The sequence below is a fragment of the Pan paniscus genome, chromosome 4 (genome assembly GCF_029289425.2).
Source record: "Pan paniscus chromosome 4, NHGRI_mPanPan1-v2.0_pri, whole genome shotgun sequence".
NCBI classification, from domain to species: Eukaryota; Metazoa; Chordata; class Mammalia; order Primates; family Hominidae; genus Pan; species Pan paniscus.
Genome location: NC_073253.2, coordinates 73,066,311 through 73,083,367, shown reverse-complemented (window position 1 = coordinate 73,083,367; position 17,057 = coordinate 73,066,311). Strand labels below are relative to the sequence as shown.

General features: G+C 42.9%; 1 pseudogene; it reads right to left on the bottom strand.

Annotated features, from left to right (window-relative positions):
- Positions 1-13,016: 13,016 nt before the first annotated feature.
- LOC134730477 (uncharacterized) lies at positions 13,017-16,827 on the bottom strand (annotated as a pseudogene).
- Between the last annotated feature and the right edge of the window lie 230 nt (positions 16,828-17,057).

Genomic DNA, 17,057 nt, shown 5'->3' with positions numbered 1-17,057 from the left:
CTGAGGCATGAGAATCGTTTGAATCTGGGAGGCAGAGGCTGCAATGAGCTGAGATCATGCCACTGCACTCCAGCCTGTGTGACAAAGCAAGACTCTCTTTTAAAAAAAAGCGTGGCACCTCCCCGCTGCCTGTGTTCCTGCTTTTGCCATGTGACTTACGCGCTCCCACTTTGCCTTCCGTCGTGAGTAAAAGCTTCCTGAGGCCCCCGCCAGAAGCAGATATCAGTGCTATGCTTCCTATACATCCTGTAGAACCATGAGACATGTAAACTTATTTTCCTGTAAATTACCCAGTCTCTGGTATTTCTTTATAACAATGCAAGAACAGCCTAATACAATGGTATTTCTCAAATCTTAATGTACGTATGGATCACCTGGGAATCTTGTTAAAATATACATTCTGGGCCGGGCATGGCGGCTCACACCTGTAATCCCAGCACTTTGGGAGGCTGAGGTGGATGGATCACTTGAGGTCAGGAGTTCGAGACCAGCCTGGATGACATGGTGAAACCCCATCTCTACTCAAAATACAAAAATTAGCTGAGCGTGGTGGCACACACCTGTAATTCCAACTGATCGTCTCATTGATGCAGAGGTTCGGCAGGTTTCCTACAAGTTTGATTGGGCAGGACCCTTGTTCAATTTTTCTTTAATTCTCTTCACTCTGCCCTTTGTCTTCAGGCTGGCTTCCTTTGTGGTAAGTGAGATGATGGCAAATTTACACATCTTACAAAGAAAATATAGTTTTGTTTTTTTTTTCTAAAATTGAACATCCTTTATGAGCCTCTACCCCAGTATATAGAAGGGAAAGTCTTTATGTTGACAAATAATGGTACTTCCTTTTTTTTTTGGTACCTAAGTCTCTTTCTTATAAATGTTCTATCTTGCAGATTTTCTTTCTCTCATTCTAATCAACCTACAAAGTGGATCAATAGTGATAGTGGGCTGGGCGCAGTGGCTCACACCTGTAATCCCAGCACTTTGGGAGGCCGAGGTGGGCAGATTACTTGAGGTCAGGAGTTTGAGACCAGCCTGGCCAATATGATGAAACCCCCATCTCTACTAAAAATACAAAAATTAGCCAGGCGTGGTGGCACACACCTGTAATCCCATCTACTCAGGAGGCTGAGACAGGAGAATCGCTTGAACCCAGGAGGCGGAGGTTGCAGTGAGCCGAGATAGTGCTCCTACACTCCAGCCTGGGAAACAGAGCAAGACTCCGTCTCAAAGAAAAAAAAAATTAGCCGGGCATAATGGTGCACGCCTGTAGTTCCAACTACTTGGAAGGCTGAGGCAGGAGAATCGCTTGAACCTGGGAGGCACAGGATGCAGTGAGCCAAGATTGCGCCATTACACTCCAGCCTAGGTGACAGAGCAAGACTCCATCTCCAAAAAAAAAAAAAGATAGTGATAGTGGTAGGAGGGATTATATGCCCTTATGGTATAGGGGAAGAGAGTGCTTGTAATTAACCTTTGGTTATAAATATATAAGTATATATTTACATAATTATAAATATATAATCTATATTCTTATTTGGTGTGTTCAGGTTACTATAACAAAATACCATTGTGAAAGTTGTCATAGTCTGACCGGGCGTGGTGGCTCACACCTGTAATCCCAGCACTTTGGGAGGCCGAGGCGGGTAGATCACTTGAGGTCAGGAGTTCAAGACCAGCCTGGCCAACATGGTGAAACCCCATCTGTACTAAAAATACAAAAATTAGCCTGGCATGGTGGTAGGCGCCTGTAATCCCAGATACTAAGGAGGGTGAGTCAGGAGAATTGCCTGAACCCAGGGAACGGAGGTTGCAGTGAGCTGGGATCATGCCACTGCACTCCAGCCTGGGTGACAAAGCAAGAGTCCGTCTCAAAAAAAAAAAAAGAAAGAAAGTTGTCTTAGTCAAAATAGAGTCACTAATGTTAAGAAAACCCTGACAAACAGAGCTGAGGAGGACCATGAAGAGAGGGTTGTCACATTTACATGCTGGTAACAAGAAAAACTCTGCAACCTCACACAAAGGCCATTGCAATCATTAACAAAAAATGCTTCCGAAAGGACATCTGCCCAGCAACTGCCCGTTCAACTTCAGACTGGTGTCACCCTTGTTGTTGATCTTTGTAGCCAAGTATAATTATTTCAAAACAATTATGTAATTCTCATTTTTGTCCTTCAGAAACCATACACACATAGTTTACTGTGGCATGCGTGTTTCCATTGCAGTGCTGTATTTTCAAATAAACATCATTTTCTTTTGGAAAGTCTCTCTCTGTTTGCTGTTTAGATTGACATATGTGGTGTCAGAAGTGAGACCTGAAGAAAAGTTCACTATTGAAAGGAATCAGCTATGCTTGGAACCAGTTTGCAGAGTACTCACTTGAACTCTTTGAGCTCTCCACTTCCACAGCTTGCCTTTTCTGGCTTGGTGAGTCTTCTCTCAGGTTGAGCCTCCCTCCTTCAGGTAGAAGCTTTTTTACTTTATTTGGGATCTGGTGTGGATAAGGCAATCTTAATAAAAGATCTTGTGTACTTCTGGGACTATAAAAGGTTTTTTGTGTGTGTCTTTTCTGGTATAAAGATAAGCATCTTTCTGAATTGAGGACTCTTGGTTTCTACAGAATTTACATTCTGTCTGTGAGGCATGTCTTCCCTGGTTTGCATGCCTAGTTTAATATTTCATTTGTTCTGCACAACTGGGTTAAAATGTTGGCAAAAACTCTTATCTTGATCTATTTTTATTTGGTTTGACTCTTTCTTCTTGCTTGTTTCTGAAAATCTTCCAAGAGCCGAAACAAACTTTTTTTTTTTTTTTTTTTTTTTGAGATGGAGTCTCGCTCTTTCGCCCAGGCTAGAATGCAGTGGCCAATCTCGGCTCACTGCAAGCTCCGCCCCCTGGGTTCACGCCACTCTCCTGCCTCAGCCTCCTGAGTAGCTGGGACTACAGGCACCCGGCACCGCACCCGGCTAATGTTTTTTTTGTATTTTTAGTAGAGACGGGGTTTCACCATATTGGCCAGGATGGTCTCGATCTCCTGACCTCATGATCTGCCTGCCTCGGCCTCCCAAAGTGCTGGGATTACAGGCGTGAGCCACCGCGCCCGGCCAAGCCAAAACAAACATTCTTGGCGGTGGGTGCAGGACTGCTAATTAAACATCACTAGAGTGGTTGCCATCAGCTAAAACAATAGTCTGAACTCCTGATATTCCCTGAAAGGATTTGTAGAGTATTCTTTGCTCTCAAGAAATTAATAAGAAATGGAATGATCTTTTCAAACATTAAGGCAGACAAGGTTTTCTGGGACTCTCAGGCTGGTCTTGAGCCTCAAGCAATACTCCCACCTCAGCCTCCCAATGTGCTAGAATTATAGGCGTAAGTCATCATGCCTGGCCCCATTTCTTAAGGTAATTTTGTTTGAAGCTTTTCAGATTTATATCTAAGAAGTTCAACTTTTGCTGTACTTCACTGTATGAGATGTGCAGAGCATACATCATGGCCTCTGTTATTTCTCTCCTTGAAAAGGTATATCTTTTTGCTTGGCTGGAGTGATAACTCTGTCCTTTAACTGTTTCATCAACTCCTATAACATTTTTTCTCTGGTTCCAACTCTGCTGTTGTGGCCTGACGCTGACATGTTTGTCTTGAAGGTGTACAAAAGCAATGTTTTTCTACAGAGTAACTTGATTCTCTAGTCTTGGCTTTTCTTGATGTGTCTGAATTGTTCCATGTAACCAGGAAACTCCCCATGCTTTTTCTGAGATCCAGCTAATTTTCTATTCAATGTACTAGTTTATTTGTTTATATTCCTTTATAATATAGCGTACATTCAAGATGCTGGTCACATTCTTCCTGTGTCTACTTAATTCAAATACCATTTTCATCAAGTTTAACTTCCAGGTTATGTAAACAGGCTTCCCCTAAGGAGAAGCAATTACACTGTAGGAAATTTTTCTTTTCTTTTTTGGTAACTGGGCTTTAAAGAGACAAAACAAAGATCTTAGTTTAGTTTAGCTTTTTGAGATGGGGTCTTGCTCTGTCGACCAGGCTGGTTTTGAACTCCTGGCCTTAAATGATCCTTCCATTTCAGCAAGACTTTACATTTTATCAAGATAATTCATATATTATCTTTATTGGGTTTTAATTAGCTGGAAAACTGAGCTTTTAAAGGGTTAGGTTTCTACATCCATGTAACTTTCTGTATTGCTTTTGGTCTTTTTATTATTATTTTGCTGTGATTCTGTTTTAATCGAATGTTTTGAACCTTTTGACATTATTGGCCAATTTCCCCAGGATCAGAATCCTAAGTCTTTTTGGCCCAAAATTAACATTGGGATTTCTAGTTGGACCCCTGGGAAGCCTCAAAGAATATGTCTCTCATCTTATAGAGATAGTAAATGATTCAGCTTATTTGGCAAATTGCATAGGAGGCACTGTGAAATGACAAATGATACTAGATATTCTTTCAGTTACATTATGGGTATATTATTAGTATAAATGTTCCAAAAATTATATAAACATAAAAATTTAATATGTTATTAGTCATAATTTTGATTATTGTGTTGAAACTTTTAAGTTATATTTATATGGATATGTTATTAATATGAGTATTATAAAGATTATATAAAATTTGGTCAGATGCGGTGGCTCACACCTGTAATCTCAGCACTTTGAGAGGCTGAGGTGGGCAGATCACCTGAGGTCAGGAGTTTGAGATAAGCCTGGCCAACATGATGAAACCCCATCTCTATTAAAAATATGAAAATTGGCCGGGTGCGGTGGCTCACGCCTGTAATCCCAGTACTTTGGGAGGCCTAGGTGGGCAGATCACAAGGTCAAGAGATAGAGACCATTCTGGCCAATATGGTGAAACCCCATCTATACTAAAAATACAACAGAAAAATTAGCCGGGTGTGGTGGCAGGCACCTGTAGTCCCAGCTACTCAGGAGGCTGAGGCAGGAGAATGGCGTGAAGCCGGGAGGTGGAGCTTGCAGTGAGCCAAGATCGCGCCACTGCACTCTGGCCTGGGCGATAGAGCGAGACTCTGCCTCAAAAAAAAAAAAAAAAAGAAAATGAAAATTAGCTGAGTGTGGTGGCTGGTGCCTGTAATCCCAGCTACTTGGGAGGCTGAGACAGGAGAATCACTTAAACCTAGGAGGCAGAGGTTGTAGTGAGCAGAGATCGTGCCATTGCACTCCAGCCTGGGTGACGAGAGTGAAACTCCATCTCAAAAAATAATAAAATAAAATAAAATGTATAGGCTGGGAGTGGTGGCTCATGCCTGTAATCCCAGCACTTTGGGAGGCCAAGGCGGGCAGATCACCTGAGGTTGGGAGTTTGAGACCAGCCTGGCCAACATGAAACTCCATCTCTACTAAAAATACAAAAATTAACCAAGCATGGTGGCGCGTGCCTGTAATCCCAGCTACTCGGGAGGCTGAGGCAAGAGAATCGCTTGAACCCAGGTGGAGGAGGTGGCAGTGAGCCAAGATCACTCCATTACACTCCAGCCTGGGCGACAAGAACGAAACTGTTTCAAAAAAAAAAAAAATTTATAAAAGTCTAATGGTCCTGATATGACACTGTCAGTCATGATACTGAGTTTTCTTTTCTTTTCTTTTCTTTTCTTTTCTTTTCTTTTTTTCTTTGAGATGCAGCCTCGCCCTGTCACCCAGGCTGGAGTGCGATGGCGCGATCTCGGCTCACTGCAACCTCCGCCTCCCAGGTTCAAACGATTCTCCTGCCTCAGCCTCCGGAGTAGCTGGGATTACAGGTGCGCGGCAACATGACCAGCTAATTTTTGTATTTTTAGTAGAGACAGGGTTTCACCATGTTGGCCAGGCAGGTCTGGAACCCCTGACCTCAGATGATCTGCCTGCCTTGGCCTCCCAAATTGCTGGGATCACAGGTATGAGCCACCACTCCCTGCCTAGCAAGTACTCTTGAACACAGATTTCTGATAACTTTAAGATCAATGAACTAAATAAAAATTTCCAGAACTCTAATAAAGAAACGGATGGGTTTGGCCAAGTGTGTTGGCTCACGCTTGTAATCCCAGGACTTTGGGAGGCCAAGGCAGGCGGATTGCTGGAGCCCAGGAGCTTGAGACCAGCCTGGGTAACATGGCAAAACCTCATCTCTCAAAAAAATACAAAAAATTAGCTAGGTATGATGGTGTGAGTTTCTAGTACCAGCTACTTGGAAGGCTGAGGTGGGAGAATCACCTGAGCCTGTGAAGTTGAGGCTGCAGTGAGCCATGATCCCACCACTGCACTCGAGCCTGGGTGTTAGAGTGGAAACCTGTCTCAAAGAATAAAAGAAAAAAAGAAACTGATGGGTTTTATGAATCAAGCAAAAAGCAAAACAAGACATCAATTACATGAAATTTAAGTAGTTGATAAATACAATGTTTTTATGGCTTTTATTTAAGACGTTGTTGGCTCTTTACTAAAATGTTTTGTTTTTCAGATTTAAGGAATTCTTCTCTCATAAGCTATCTATAGTTGACAGCAATTTCTGTTTTTTTTATTATACTTTAAGTTATAGGGTACACATGCACAACGTGCAGGTTTGTTACATATGTATACATGTGCCATGTTGGTGTGCTGCACCCATTAACTCGTCATTTACATTAGGTATATCTCCTAATGCTATCCCTCCCCCCTCCCCCCACCCCACAACAAGCCCCAGTGTGTGATGTTCCCCACCCTGTGTCCAAGTGTTCTCACTGTTCAATTCCTGCCTATGAGTGAGAACATGCAGTGGTTGGTTTTCTATCCTTGCGATAGTTTGCTCAGAATGATAGTTTCCAGCTTCATCCATGTCCCTACAAAGGACGTGAACTCATCCTTTTTTATGGCTGCATAGTATTCCCTGGTGTATATGTGCCACATTTTCTTAATCCAGTCTATCATTGATGGACATTTGGGTTGGTTCCAAGTCTTTGCTATTGTGAATAGTGCCGCAATAAACATACGTGTGCATGTGTCTTTATAGCAGCATGATTTATAATCTTTGGGTGTATACCCAGTAATGGGATGGCTAGGTCAAATGGTATTTCTAGTGTGGAATTGCCACACTGTCTTCCACAATGGTTGAACTAGTTTACAGTCCCACCAACAGTGTAAAAGTGATCCTATTTCTGCATATCCTCTCCAGCACCTGTTATTTCCTGACTTTTTAATGATCACCATTCTAACTGGTATGAGATGGTATCTCATTGTGGTTTTGATTTGCATTTCTCTGATGGCCTATGATGATGAGCATTTTTTAATGTGTCTGTTGGCTGCATAAATGTCTTCTTTTGAGAAGTGTCTGTTCATACCCTTTGCCCACTTTTTGATGGGGTTGTTTGATTTTTTCTTGTAAATTTGTTTAAGTTCTTTGTAGATTCTGGATATTAGCCTTTTGTCAGATGGGTAGATTGTAAAAATTTTCTCCCATTCTGTAGGTTGCCTTTTCACTCTGATGGTAGTTTCTTTTGCTATGCAGAAGCCCTTTAGTTTAATTAGATCCCATTTGTCAATTTTGCCTTTTGTTGCCATTGCTTTTGGTGTTTTAGTCATGAAGTCCTTGACCTTGCCTATGGCCTGAATTGTATTGCCTAGGTTTTCTTCTAGGGTTTTTATGGTTTTAGGTCTAACATTTAAGCCTTTAATCCATCTTGAATTAATTTTTGTATAAGGTGTAAGGAAGGGATCCAGTTTCAGCTTTCTACATATGGCTAGCCAGTTTTCCCAGCATCATTTATTAAATAGGGAATCTTTCCCCATTTCTTGTTTTTGTCAGGTTTGTCAAAGATCAGATGGTTGTAGATGTGTGGTGTTATTTCTGAGGGCTCTGTTCTGTTCCATTGGTCTATATCCCTGTTTTGGTACCAGTACCATGCCGTTTTGGTTCCTGTAGCCTTGTAGTATAGTTTGAAGTCAGGCAGTGTGATGCCTCCAGCTTTGTTCTTTTGGCTTAGGATTGACTTGGCAATGCGGGCTCTTTTTTGGTTCCATATGAACTTTAAAGTAGTTTTTTCCACTTCTGTGAAGAAAATCATTGGTAGCTTGATGGGGATGGCATTGAATCTATAAATTACCTTGGGCAGTATGGCCATTTTCACGATATTGATTCTTCCTACCCATGAGCATGGAATATTCTTCCATTTGTTTGTGTCCTCTTATTTTTTTGAGCAGTGGTTTGTAGTTCTCCTTGAAGAGGTCCTTCACATCCCTTGTAAGTTGGATTCCTAGGTATTTTATTCTCTTTGAAGCAGTTGTGAATGGGAGTTCACTCATGATTTGGCTCTCTGTTTGTCTGTTATTGCTGTATAGGAATGCTTGTGATTTTTGCACATTGTATCCTGAGACTTTGCTGAAGTTGTTTATCAGCTTAAGGAGATTTTGGGCTGAGACAATGGGGTTTTCTAAATATACAATCATGTCATCTGCAAACAGGGACAATTTGCCTTCCTCTTTTTCTAATTGAATACCCTTTATTTCTTTCTCCTGCCTGATTGCCCTGGCCAGAACTTCCAACACTATGTTGAATAGGAGTGGTGAGAGAGGGCATCCCTGTCTTGTGGCAGTTTTCAAAGGGAATGCTTCCAGTTTTTGCCCCTTCAGTATGATATTGGCTGTGGGTTTGTCATAAATAGCTCTTACTATTTTGAGATACGTTCCATCAATACCTAGTTTATTGAGAGTTTTTAGCATGAAGGGCTATTGAATTTTGTTGAAGGCCTTTTCTGCATCTATTGAGATAATCATGTGTTTTTTGTCTTTGGTTCTGTTTATATGATGGATTACGTTTATTGATTTGGGTATGTTGAACCAGCCTTGCATCCCAGGGATGAAGTCCACTTGATCATGGTGGATAAGCTTTGTGATGTGCTGCTGAATTTGGTTTGCCAGTATTTTATTGAGGATTTTTGCATCAGTGTTCATCAGGGATATTGGTCTAAAATTATCTTTTTCTGTTGTGTCTCTGCCCGGCTTTGGTATCAGGATGATGCTGGCCTCATAAAATGAGTTAGGGAGGATTCCCTCTTTTTCTGTTGATTGGAATAGTTTCAGAAGCAATGGTACCAGCTCCTCTTTTTACCTCTGATAGAATTTGGCTGTGAATCCATCTGGTCCTGGACTTATTTTGGTTGGTGGGCTATTAATTATTGCCTCAATTTCAGAGCCTGTTATTGGTCTATTCAGAGATTCAACTTCTTCCTGGTTTAGTCTTGTGAGGGTGTATGTGTCCAGGAATTTATCCATGTCTTCTAGATTTCCTAATTTATTTGCATAGAGGTGTTTATAGTATTCTTTGATGGTAGTTTATATTTCTGTGGGATCAGTGGTGGTATCCCCTTTATCATTTTTTATTGTGAGTTGACAGCAATTTCATAAAGTGTCCTTTTTGAACAAAGATGGAAGCATTTGCTTTTTCTCCCTACTTGATTCCTTCAAAAGTTGGAAACTATTTGTGAGTATTCTTATTTTTATTTTTACTTTATTTTATTATTATTATTATTATTATTATTATTATTATTATTATTTTGGAGATGGAGTCTCACTCTGTTATCTAGGCTGGTGTGCAGTGGCACCATCTCGGCTCACTACCATCTCTGCCTCCTGGGTTCAAGTGATTATCCTGACTCAGCTTCCTGAGTAGCTGAGATTACAGGCACGGACCATCATGCCCAGCTAATGTTTGTATTTTTAGTGGCGACGGGGTTTCACCACGTTCATCAGGCTAGTCTTGAACTCATGACCTCAGGTGATCCACCTGCCTCAGCCTCCCAAAGTGCTGGGATTGCAGACGTGAGCCACCACACCCAGTGTTTTTTGTTTTTTGTTTTTTGTTTTTTTGAGATGGAGTCTCGGTCTGTCTCTGGAGTGCAGTGGTGCGATCTCAGCTCACTGCAACCTCTACCTCCCAGGTTCAAGTGATTCTCCTGCCTCAGCCTACCAAGTAGCCAGTATTATATACATGCGCCACCATGCCTGGCTAATTTTTGTATTTTTAGTAGAGACAGGTTTCACAATGTAGGCCAGGCTGTCTCAAACTCCCAACCTCAGGCGATCTGCCCTCCTTGGCCTCCCAAAGTTCTGGGATTACAGGTGTGAGCCACTGCACCCAGCTGTATTCTTATTTTTATTTAAATAAGTTCAATAAAAATCTTCTCTCTATATAAGGAGGATACAATTGGAACACTGGTTTTACTACCAAGGCTTTGACTGAAATGTCTTAAAAATGTACATGAAATGCCTGGCTTCAAGAATTCCCAGCCTTATAGTGAGTAAATAAAAACAGTCACTTCCCAGCAGGCCCAAGAACATTATAAGTAAAATCTAAAGTCTCCTTTGTTTGCCTTCCTCACCTTAAGAAATTTTTAAATTGGCCAGGCGCCATGGCTCACGCCTGTAATCCCAGCACTTGGGGAGGCCGAGGCGGGTGGATCACGAGGTCAGGAGATCGAGACCATCCAGGCTAACATGGTGAAATCCCATCTCTACTAAAAATGCAAAAGATTAGCCAGGCATGGTGGCAGGTGCCTGTCATCCCAGCTACTCAGGAGGCTGAGGCAGGAGAATGGCGTGAACCCAGGAGGCGGAGCTTGCAGTAAGCCAAGATCGCACCACTGTACTCCAGCCTGGGTAACACAGTGGGACTCCATCTCAAAAAAAAAAAAAAGAAAAGAAATTTTTAAATCTGAGATTCATGTATGCTCAATATAGAGATAAAAATTTATGTTTCTAAAGAGAAACTATAATACATCTTTTGTTATGTAGTAGCCCTGGGCCTTACTTCCAAGTTCTTGTTATCTGCCTGTAGACTGGAGTAGGTCCTGAAGCCTCCTACTTTCTCCAATATTTGGCTGCAGCTTTCACCCTCAAAATGAAAGCTGCTCTATTCCTAAAGTCCTATAAGCTAACATTAGATTAATTTTAAGGAACAAGCCTCATGCTTGGTGTGTGTGCCACGCAAAAAGTTCACCAAACTGCCCAATGTCATGACCAAAGACATCCAAATTACAAACCCAGAGAAGTTAATGTTTTCACACTGTAAACAGCTTTTCCCAAGATGTTGGAACAAGGCTCCATGTCACAATGAGAATTTTATCCTCCTTAATGCTACCTTGTTTACTTCGCAAGATAATGGTGTAACAGAAACTTTGCCATCAATACCTTCTTGCTGGTAACTTAACAAACTCTAACCTAAAAAAATCCTCTAGGAGCCATTGATTAAATTTTTAAAAAGTCTGTGCTATTGCTAATACTACATGCTGTATCTAAGTAAATTATCTGGGAAAATTGAGACCCATGTACACAAAATAAACAATCAAGCCACGTGGTTACAACAGATCTCACCTAATTCTCTCTGGTCTTTGATTTATTCAGCTGTTTGTCTTAAAAATAATTATTTCTAATTGTTATGAGTAAGTAATAATGTATATATTTGTGGGGTACTTGTGATGTTTTGATACAGACACACAATGTGTAATGACCAAATTAGGGTAATCAAGGTAACCATCAGCTCAAGCATTTGTCATTTATTTGTGTTAAGAATAGTCCAATTTGGCTGGGTGTGGTGGCTCACGCCTGTAATCCGAGCACTTTGAGAAGCTGAGGCAGGCATATCACAAGGTCAAGAGATGGAGACCATCCTGGCCAACATGGTGAAACCGTGTCTCTACTAAAAATACAAATATTAGCTGGGTGTAGTGGCACATGCCTGTAATCCCAGCTACTCGGGAGGCTGAGGCAGGAGAATAACTTGAACGCGGGAGGTGGAGGTTGCAGTGAGCTGAGCTCACGTCACTGCACTCCAGCCTGGTGACAGAGTGAGACTCTGTCTCAAAAAAGAATAGAAAAGAATAGTCCAATTCCACTGTTTTAGTTATTTTGAAATATACAATAAATTGTTGTTAACTATAGTCATCCGATTTTGGTTCCAAATACTGATCTTATTCATTACATACAACTGTATTTTAGTGCCATTAGCCATCCCCACTTTATCCCTGCCTCCTGACTACCCTTCCAAGCCTCTTTATTCCACTCTTTATCACCATGAGATTGATTTTTTTTAGCTTCCACAGATGAGTGAGAACATGTGATAGTTGTCTTTCTGTGCCCAGCTTATTTCACTTAACATGATGTCTTCCAGTTCCATCAATGTTGTTGCAAATGACAATATTTTGTTCTTTTTTGTGGCTGAATAGTATTCTACTGTACATATATGCAACACATTTTCTTTATCCATTCGTAGTAGTCAGTCTTCTCTAGAGGGACAGAACTAATAAAAGATATATATATATATATATATATATAAAGGGGAGTTTATTAAGTATTAACTTACATGATCACAGCGTTCCACAATAGGCTCTCTGCAAGCTGAGGAGCAAGGAGAGCCAGTCCAAGTCCCAAAACTGAAGAACTTGGAGTTCAGTGTTCAAGGGCAGGAAGCATCCAGCACGGGAGAAAGATGTAGGCTGGGAGGCTAGGCCAGTCTCTCCTTTTCATGTTTTTCTTCCTGGTTCATATTTGCTGGCAGCTGATTAGACTGTGCCCACCAGATTAAGGGTGAATCTGCTTTCCCTAGCCCACTGACTCAAATGTTAATCTCTTTTGGCAACACCCTCGCAGATACACCCAGGATCAATATTTTGTATCCTTCAATCTGAACAAGTTGATGCTCAGTATTAACCATCACAAGTCTACTCCTAGTCAACTTGAGCCGATACACATCTCCTGAGATCACACATAGTCTTCAAATAAAGACAATAATAAGGTCACAATTACGCCTAACACAATACAACTATCCTTCGTACAACGGGAAACGTACCAATCCCCAAATACTATTACATAAAGTTAACAATATTTAAATGCTGATATGAAGTCAATAAATCTTATGTCACATGATAAAGGAAAAGGAAATAAAATAAAGATATTTTCTTAGTACAAGTTTATACATGCACAAACATGTTTTCAGCAAAAGAAGAAGGAAATACTCATGACAACTACAGTCCCTATTTCTGCACCTAGTCACTTCGTCGTAGCTGGTATTGATGACTACCTTCTTCTACTAGCCATTCTGTGTTCCCTTTGCCTTCAGCAAGCACCTCAGCAGGTTGTGGGTTTTTTCCTGGTGGAGTGACCCAAACCTTCATTCCTGAGGGGTCTGGGCCATTTGTAGTCCTGCCTGGATTGGGCTGTTGTAGTTTTCCATTGACCTTAATCACAGGACATGGTAATACTAAGAGATGTCCTAATGGATCTCCTGTATTCCATGCATTCTCTTCCTTACCTCCATTGTGAAGTAGTAGACTGATTTCATCTTGATAGTCTGGGTCAATCACCACAGCCAACACTTTAACTCCCTTCTTAGCCTGTTGACTTAAAGGTAGGAGGAGCGCAAAGTGTCCAGGTGGCAATCTTAACTTTCAGTTTAACGGAATCGTTGTTGTGTCTCCTGGTGGCAGTGTTCCTTCCTCTGGAACTAAGACCTCTAGGCCAGCAGAACATAATGTTCCAGGAGCAGGAAGCAGAAATTTTGCTAGTGGATCACTAGGGGTGATGGTGAATGGTGCCACTTCCACTCTCACCCCTTGATTCCTGGACCCATGAATCCTGGCTATGGGAGAAACAGTACCATATATTGGATGCTGATTCAGAGCATACATGGTCTTCTGGAGAACTTTGCCCCAGCCCTGCAAAGTATTGTCACCTAGTTGGCATTGTAATTGTGACTTCAAAAGGCCATTCCACCGTTCTATCAATCCAGCTGCTTCAGGATGATGGGGAACATGGTAAAACCAGTGAATTCCATGAGCATGAGCCCACTGCTCCCCTTCTTTAGCCGTAAAGTGAGTGCCTTGGTCAGAGGCAATGTTGCGTGAAATACCATGACAGCAGATAAGGCATTCCATGAGTCCACAGATGGTAGTCTTGGCAGAAGCATTGTGTGCAGGATAGGCAAACCCATATCCGGAGAAAGTGTCTATTCCAGTGAGGACAAACCTCTGCCCTTTCCATGATGAAAGAAGTCCAGTATAATCAACCTGCCACCAGGTAGCTTGCTGATAACCCAGGGAATGGTGCTATATAGAGGGCTCAGTGTTGGTCTCCGCTGCTGGCAAATTGGGCACTCAGCAGTGGCCTTAGCTAGGTCAGCCTTGGTGAGTGGAAGTCCATGTTGCTGAGCCCAGGTGTAACCTCCATCCCTGCCACCATGGCCACTTTGTTCATGGGCCCATTGGGTGATGACAGGGGTGGCTGGGAAAAGAGGCTGAGTGGTGTCCACAGAACAGGTTACCCTATCCACTTGATTATTAAAATTCTCCTCTGGCCGAGTGCAGTGGTTCATGCCTGAAATCCCAGCACTTTGGGAGGCTGAGGCGGGTGGATCACCTAAGGTCAGGAGTTTGAGAGCAGCCTGACCAACAAGGTGAAACCCCGTCACTACTAAAAACACAAAAATTAACCGGGCGTGGTGGCAGGCGCCTGTAGTCCCAGCTACTCGGGAGGCTGAGACAGGAGAATTGCTTGAACCCAGGAGGCAGAGGTTGCAGTGAGCTGAGATTGCACCACTGCACTCCAGCCTGGGCGACCGAGCGAGACTCTGTCTCAAAAAAAAAAAAAAATTCTCCTCTGCTGAGGTCACCTGTTGGTGAGTACTCACACAGGATACAAATATCTTCACGATTTTTGCCCACTCAGAGAGGTCCATCCGCATACCTCTTCCCCAAGTTTCTTTGTCATCTATTTTCCAATCAACACTTCTTCCAAGTCCCTGACCAGCCAAACCATTGGCTACAGCCCATGAATCAGTATATAATTGGACATCTGGCAATTTCTCCTTCCATGCAAAGTGCACAACCAGGTGCACTGCTCGAAGTAATGCCCACTGGGAAGATATGCCTTTACCGTTGTCCTTCAGGGATGTCCTACAAAGGGGCTGGAGTGCTGCAGCTGTCCACTTTCAGGTGGTGCCTGCATATTGTGCAGAACCATCTGTGAGCCAGGCACTAGTCTTCTCCTCCTCTGTCAACTGATCATAGGGAACTCCTCATGAGGCCATTGGTGCAGGCTGGGGGCGAGAAGGCAGGGTGGCAGGAGTGGAGACCATGGGCATTTGAGCCACTTCCTCATGTAACTTACTTGTGCCTTCAGGACCTGCTCGAGCCCTATCTCGTATATACCACTTCTATTTGATGATGGAATGCTGCTGGTTGCACGACCCAGTTTATAACTAGATGGGTCAGAAAGCACCCAGTTCATGATAGGCAGTTCAGGTCACATGGTGAGTTGATGACTTATAGTCAAACGTTCAATTTGCACCAAAGCCCAGTAACAGGCCAAGAGCTGTCTCTCAAAAGGAGAGTGGTTATCTGAAGAAGACGGTAGGGCCTTGCTCCAAAATCCTAGAGGCCTTCACTGTGATTCACCTATGGGGGCCTGCCAAACGCTCCAAACAGCATCCCTATCTGACACTGACCCCTCAAGCACCATTGGATCTGCTGGGTCATATGGCCCAAGTGGCAGAGCAGCTTGCACAGCAGCCTGGACCTGTGTGCTGAGAAGGCCTTGCAGAGCCTTCTCCTGTTCTGGATCCCACTCAAACTGGCAGCCTTTCAGGTCACTCGATAAATGGGCCAGAGTAATACACCCAAATGAGTAATGTGTTGCCTCCAAAATCCAAATAGAACCACTAGCCGTTGTGCCTCTTTCTTGGTTGTAGGAGGGGCCAAATGCAGCAACTTGTCCGTCACCTTAGAAGGAATATCTTGACAGGCCCCACACCACTGTACCCCTAGAAATTTTACTGAGGTAGAAGGTCCCTGAATTTTACTTGGATTTATTTCCCATCCTCTGGTATGCAAATGTCTCACTAATAAGTCCAGTGTGTTTGCTACTTCTTGCTCACTGGATCCAATCAGCATACTGTCATCAATGTAATGGACTAGGGTGATATTTTGCAAAAGCAAAAAGTGATCAAGATCTCTTTGAATCAAAGCTGGAGCATTGATGTACCCCTGAGGTAGGACAGTAAAGGTATATTGCTGGCCTTGCCAGCTAAAGGCAAATTGCTTCTGGTGGGCCTTTTGGACAGGGATTAAGAAAAAGGCATTTGCCAAGTCAATGCCTGCATACCAGGTACTAGGAGGTGTGTTAATCTGCTCAAGCAATGAAACCACATCTGGTACAGCAGCTGCAATTGGAGTCACCACTTGGTTAAACTTATGATAATTCACTGTCATTCTCCAAGATCCATCTGTCTTCTGCACAGGCCAGATGGGAGAGTTGAACAGGGATGTGGTGGAAATCATCACCCCTCCATCTTTCAAGTCCTTGATGGTGGCACTAATCTCTGCAATCCCTCCAGGGGAAAGATACTGTTTTTGATTTACTATTTCTGTAGGTAGAGGCAGCTCTAATGGCTTCCATTTGGCCTTCCCACTTAATAGCCCCCACCCTACCAGTGAGGCAGCCAATGTGGGAGTTCTGCCAGCTGCTAAGTATATCTATGCCAATGATGCATTCTGGCACTGGGGAAATGACCACAGGATGAGTCCAGGGGCCCACTGGACCCACTGTAAGTCAGACCTGAGCTAAAACTCCATTAATTACCTGACCTCCATAAGCCCCCGCTTTAACTGGAGGACCACAATGATGTTTTGGGTCCCCTGGAATCAACGTCAGCTCAGAGCCAGTGTCCAGTATTCCCCCAAATATCTGATCATTTCCCTTTCCCTGATGCACAGTTACCCTGGTAAAAGGCCAAAGGTCTCTTTGTGGAAGGATGGGAGAAAGATTCACTGCATAAATTGTTGGTAATGGGCTGGACACAGTGGCTCACATCTGTAATCCCAGCAATTTGGGAGGCCGAGGCGGGCGGATCACCTGATGTCAGGAGTTCAAGACCAGCCTGGCCAACATGGTGAAACCCCGCTTCTACTAAAAATACAAAAATTAACCGGGCCTAGTGGCACACGCCTGTAATCCCAGCTACTCAGGAGGCTGAGGCAGAAGAATCGCTTGAACCTGGGAGGCGGAGTTTGCAGTGAGCCGAGATCATGCCA